The following is a 6,090-nucleotide window of genomic DNA, read 5'->3' as shown; positions in this document are numbered from 1 at the left end:
GGGGATTCAGAGCATAGCCTAAATGAGTTCCAGAGATGGGCACAAGCCACGGCTATCAGCATGGACACCAGAGATGGGCATGAAATGCTAATGCTGCTGCTGCAGCCACCAAGAACCCTGTGTGCAAGCACAGGTCACTATCCACACCTCCCCTCCCAGGAGCCTGTGCAGCCCACCACTGCCAGGGTCCCATGATCCAGGGACAACTTCCCTGGGAGAACACATGTGCCTCAGGCTGTTGCAGCGTCAGGCTGGCCTCTGCCGCCGCAGGCTCACCCCGCATTCCGTACCCCTCCCTCCCCCAAGCCTGAGTGAGCCAGAGCCCCCAAATCAGCCACTCCTTCAACCCCCTCCTGTCTGGGTGAAGAACAGACGCCAGAGGGCGACCTACATGCAGAGGTGGGGCCAAACCCAAAGCTGAACCCCAGGAGCTGTGCGAACAAAGAAGAGAAAGGGAAATTTCCCATGCAGCCTCAGGAGCAGCGGATTAAATCTCCACAATCAACTTGATGTACCCTGCATCTGTGGAATACCTGAATAAACAACGAATCATCTCAAAACTGAGGTGGTGGACTTTGGGAGCAACTGTAGACTTGGTGTTTGCTTTCTATGTCTATTTTTTTCTAGTTTTATGTTTATTTTGGTTTAGTATTTAGAGCTTATTATCATTGTTAGATTTGTTTACTAATTTGGTTGCTCTCTTCCTTTAAAAAAATATTTTTTTTTTCCTTTTTCTCTTTTTGTAAGTGTTTATGTGTATGCTTCTTTGTGTGATTTTGTCTGTATAGCTTTGCTTTTACCATTTGTCCTAGGGTTCTTTCTGTCCCTGTTTTTTAGTGTAGTTTTTAGTGCTTGTTATCATTGGTAGGTTTGTTTATTGGTTTGGTTGCTCTCTTCTTCTTTTTTTATTTTTAATTACTTTTTAATTTTAATAATATTTTTTAATTTTTTATTTTAATAACTTTATTTTATTTTGTTTCTTTCTTTTTTTTCCTTTTCTTCCTTTTCTTCCAAGCCATGTGGCAAACAGGGTCTTGGTGCTCCAGGCAGGTGTCAAGCCTGAGCCTCTGAGGTGGGAGAGCCGAGTTCAGGACATTGGTCCACCAGAGACCTCCCGGCCCCTCATAATGTCAATAGGCGAGAGCTCTCCCAAAGATCTCTGTCTCAAAGCTAAGACCCAGCTCCACTCAACGACCTGCAAGCTCCAGTGCTGGACACCCTATGCCAGACAACTAACAAGATAGGAACACAACCCCACCCATTAGCAGAGAGGCTGCCTAAAATCATATTAAGTTCACAGACACCCCAAAACACACCACCAGAAGTGCTCCTGCCCACCAGAATGACAAGATCCAGCCTCAACCACCAGAACACAGGCACCAGTCCCCTCCACTAGGAAGCCTACACAACCCACTGAACCAACCTTACCCACTGGAGGCAGACACCAAAAACAACGGGAACTATGAACCTGCAGCCTGTGGAAAGGAGACCCCAAACACAGTAAGTTAAGCAAAATGGGAAGACAGAGAAATATGCAGCAGATGAAGGAGCAAGGTAAAACCCCACCAGACCAAACAAATGAAGAGGAAATAGGCAATCTACCTGAAAAAGAATTCAGAGTAATGATAGTAAAGATGATCCAAAATCTTGGAAATAGAATAGAGAAAATACAAGAAACGTTTAACAAGGACCTAGAAGAACTAAAGAGCAAACAAACAATGATGAACAACACAATAAATGAAATTAAAAATTCTCTAGACGGAATCAGTAGCAGAATAACTGAGGCAGAAGAAGGGGGAAGTGACCTGGAAGGTAAAATAATGGAAATAATTACCACAGAGCAGAATAAAGAAAAAAGAATGAAAAGAATTGAGGACAGTCTCAGAGACCCCTGGGACAACATCAAAGGCACCAACATTCGAATTGTAGGGGTCCCAGAAGAAGAAGAGAAAAAGAAAGGGACTGAGAAAATATTTGAAGGATTATAGTTGAAAACTTCCCTAATATGGGAAAGGAAATAGTCAATCAAGTCTAGGAAGCACAGAGAGTCCCATACAGGATAAAGCCAAGGAGAAACACGCCAAGACACATGTTAATCAAACTATCAAAAATTAAATACAAAGAAGAAATATTAAAAGCAGCAAGGGAAAAGCAACAAATAACATACAAGGGAATCCCCATAAGGTTAACAGCTGATCTTTCAACAGAAACATTACAAGCCAGAAGGGTGTGGCAGGACATATGTAAAGTGATGAAAGGGAAAAACCTACAACCAAGATTACTCTACCCAACAAGGATCTCATTAAGATTCGATGGAGAAATTAAAACCTTTACAGGCAAGCAAAAACTAAGAGAATTCAGCACCCCCAAAGTAGCTTTACATGAAATGCTAAAGGAACTTCTCTAGGCAGGAAACACAAGAGGAGCAAAAGTCCTACAATGATAAACCCAAAACAATTAACAAAATGGTTATAGGAACATACATATTGAGAATTACCTTAAATGTAAATAGATTAAATGCTCCAACCAAAAGACATAGACTGGCTGAATGGATACAAAAACAGGACCCGTATATATGCTGTCTACCAGAGACCCACTTCAGACCTAGGGATACATACAGACTGAAAGTGAGATGATGGAAAAAGATATTCCATGCAAAGGGAAATCAAAAGAAAGCTGGAGTAACAATTCTCATATCAGGAAAAATAGACTTTAAAATAAAGACTAGTACAAGAGACAAAGAAGGACACTACATAATGATCAAGGGATCAATCCAAGAAGATATAACAACTGTAAATAATTATGCACCCAACATAGGAGCACCTCAATACATAAAGCAAATGCTAACAGCCATAAAAGGGGAAATCAACAGTAACACAGTAACAGTAGGGGACTTTATCACCCCACTTTCACCAATGGACAGATCATCCAAAATGAAAATAAATAAGGAAACACAAGCTTTAAATGACACATTAAACAAGATGGACTTAATTGATATTTATAGGACATTCCATCCAAAAACAACAGAATACACTTTCTTCTCAAGTGCACATGGCACATTCTCCAGGATAGATCATATCTTGGGTCACAAATCAAGCCTTGGTAAATTTAAGAAAATTGAAATCATATCAAGTATCTCTTCTGACCACAACGCTATAAGACTAGATATCAATTACAGGAAAAAAAAAAACTGAAAAAAATAGAAACACATGTAGGCTAAACAATACACTACTAAATAACCAAGAGATCACTGAAGAAATCAAAGAGGAGATAAAAAAATACCTAGAAACAAATGACAATGAAAACACGACCACCCAAAACCTATGGGATGCAGCAAAAGCAGTTCTAAGAGGGAAGTTTATAGCAATACAATCCTTCTTTAAGAAACAAGAAAAATCTCAAATAAACCACCTAACCTTACACTTAAAGCAGTTAGAGAAAGAAGAACAAAAAACCCCCAAAGTTAGCAGAAGGAAAGTAATCATAGAGATCAGGTCAGAAATAAATGAAAAAGAAATGAAGGAAACAATAGCAATGATCAACAAAACTAAAAGCTGGTTCTTTTAGAAGATAAACAAAATTGATAAACCATTAGCCACACTCATCAAGAAAGAAAGGGAAAAGACTCAAATCACTAGAATTAGAAATGAAAAAGGAGAAGTAACAACTGACACTGCAGAAATACAAAGTATCATGAGAGATTACTACAAACAACTATATGCCAATAAAATGGACAACCTGGAAGAAATGGACAAATTCTTAGAAATGAAATTGAGTTATTTGTAGTGAGGCTGATGGACCTAGAGTCTGTCATACAGAGTGAAGTAAGTCAGAAAGAGAAAAGCAAATACTGTATGCTAAGACATATATATAGAAGTTTAAAAAATGGTTCTGATGAACCTAGGGGGAGGACAGGAATAAAGATGCAGACATAGAGAATGGACTTGAGGACATGGGGAGGGGGAAGGGTAAGCTAGGACGAAGTGAGAGAGTGGCATGGGCATATATACAGTACCACATGTAAAATAGCTAGTGGGAAGCAGCTGCATAGCACAGGGAGATTAGCTCAGTGCTTTGTGACAACCTAGAGGGGTGGGATTGGGAGGGTGGGATAGGGAGGGTAGGAGGGAGATGCAAGAAGGAAGGGATATGGGGATATATGTATATGTATAGCTGATTCACTTTGTTATACAGCAGAAACCAAGACACCATTGTAAAGCAATTATACTCCAATAAAGATGTTAAGAAATAAAAAATAAAAACAAAAGTAACCAAAAAAATATAAACTAACACAACATTGTAAAGCATTTATACTCCAATAAAGATGTGAAAAAAAATGAAAAGTGACGTAAAAAATGTACAGATAAACTGCAAAAAAAATTTTTTATGACATTTACTTTACCTCTTCCACATTGCATGTGCAAGGACATTATCTATCTGTCTATCTATCTATCTATCATCTATCATCTATCTTTCTATTTTTATATAAGGACTAATGGATTCTTTTTAAACCCATGAACTTTAATCCATTCCAATCATTATTCCTTTTGTAAATTTTAACAATTATGGCCAAAGAAAGCCCTTTTGAGCTGACTTCTTGTCCTTTTGATATATCCACATCAAACTTTGAGCACATCCTTAATTCCTGGCACAAAAAGATGTCCCAGATTCACTTTTTCTGCCTCTACCCTGAAATCAGGTACTTGGTTAATGTTAATAAAAAATTGTATTAAGAAACTAAGATCTTGGAGTGATCAGAAAGTCCCCAAGGACTTGAATGTATCTATGTATCCAGAAAATTCCTTATGGTCCCAATCTGTCCTGGGAAGATCACAATATGTTGAACAAATGACAAAGTTATTTTAGGCCAGTAAATGTTCATAGAGGGTAAGTCCAGAAAAATAGGACTAATTTATAGGATGGGATCCTCTTGACTCCTTTATCCTTTTGTTTGGTATTTTTTGTTTTAGTTAATTTTTGTTTTTATTTTTCAATATTATATTTCACTTGGTTTTTTTTTTACTTTTTAAATTTCTTATTTCTTGCACAATTTTACCTTCCATTTACAGTTATTACAAAATATTGGCTTTATTCCTCATGTTGTACAATACATCCTTGCCTATCTTACACCCAACAGTTTGTACTTGCCACTTCCTCCCTATATTGCCCCTCCCACCTCCCACTGGTAACCACTAATTTGTGCTCTATATCTGTGAATCTGCTTCTTTTCTGTTATATTCACTAGTTTGTTGTATTTTTTAGATTCCAAATATAAGTGATATACAGTATTTGTCTTTGTCTGACTTATTTCACTTAGCATAATGCCCTCCAAGTCCATCTATGTTATTGCAAATAACCTACGTGATGGATACTTAGGTTGCTTTCATTTCTTGGCAATTGTAAATAGTGCTGCTATGACCATTAAGGTGCATGTATCTTTTTGAATTAGTGTTTTTGTTTTTTTCAGGTATATACCCTGGAGTGGAATTGCTGGGTCATATGGTAGTTCTATTTTTTTCAGAAACCTCCATACTGTTTTCCTCAGTGGCTGCACCAATTTACATTCCCACCAACAGTGTACAAGGGTTCCCTTTTCTCCACATCCTCGCCAATATTTGTTATTTGTGTTCTTTTTGATGATAGCCATTCTGGCAGGTGTGAGGTAGTATCTCATTTTGGTTTTGATTTGCATTTTCCTAATGATTAGTGATGTTGAGCATCTTTTCATATGTCTGTTGGCCATATGCATTTCCTCTTTGGAAAAATGTCTATTCAGTTCTTCTGCCCATATTTTAATTGGGCTGTTTTTTTTTTTTTGGATGTTGAGTTGTTTGAGCTGTTTACATATGTTGGATATTAATCCCTTATCAGTCATATCATTTGCAAATATTTTCTTCCATTCAGTAAGTTGTCTTTTCATTTTGTTGATTGTTTCCTTTGCTGTTCAAAAGCTTTTAAGTTTAATTAGGTCCCATTTGTTTATTTTTGCTTTTATTTCCTTTAGGAGATGGATTCAAAAAAATATTGTTGCAATTTATGTCAAAGAGTGTTCTGCCTGTGTTTTCCTCTAGGAGTTTTACAGTATCCAGT

Source organism: Eubalaena glacialis, chromosome 10 (genome assembly GCF_028564815.1).
Source record: "Eubalaena glacialis isolate mEubGla1 chromosome 10, mEubGla1.1.hap2.+ XY, whole genome shotgun sequence".
NCBI classification, from domain to species: Eukaryota; Metazoa; Chordata; class Mammalia; order Artiodactyla; family Balaenidae; genus Eubalaena; species Eubalaena glacialis.
The sequence above is the reverse complement of the archived record's forward strand: the minus strand, read 5'-3'. Positions refer to the sequence as shown.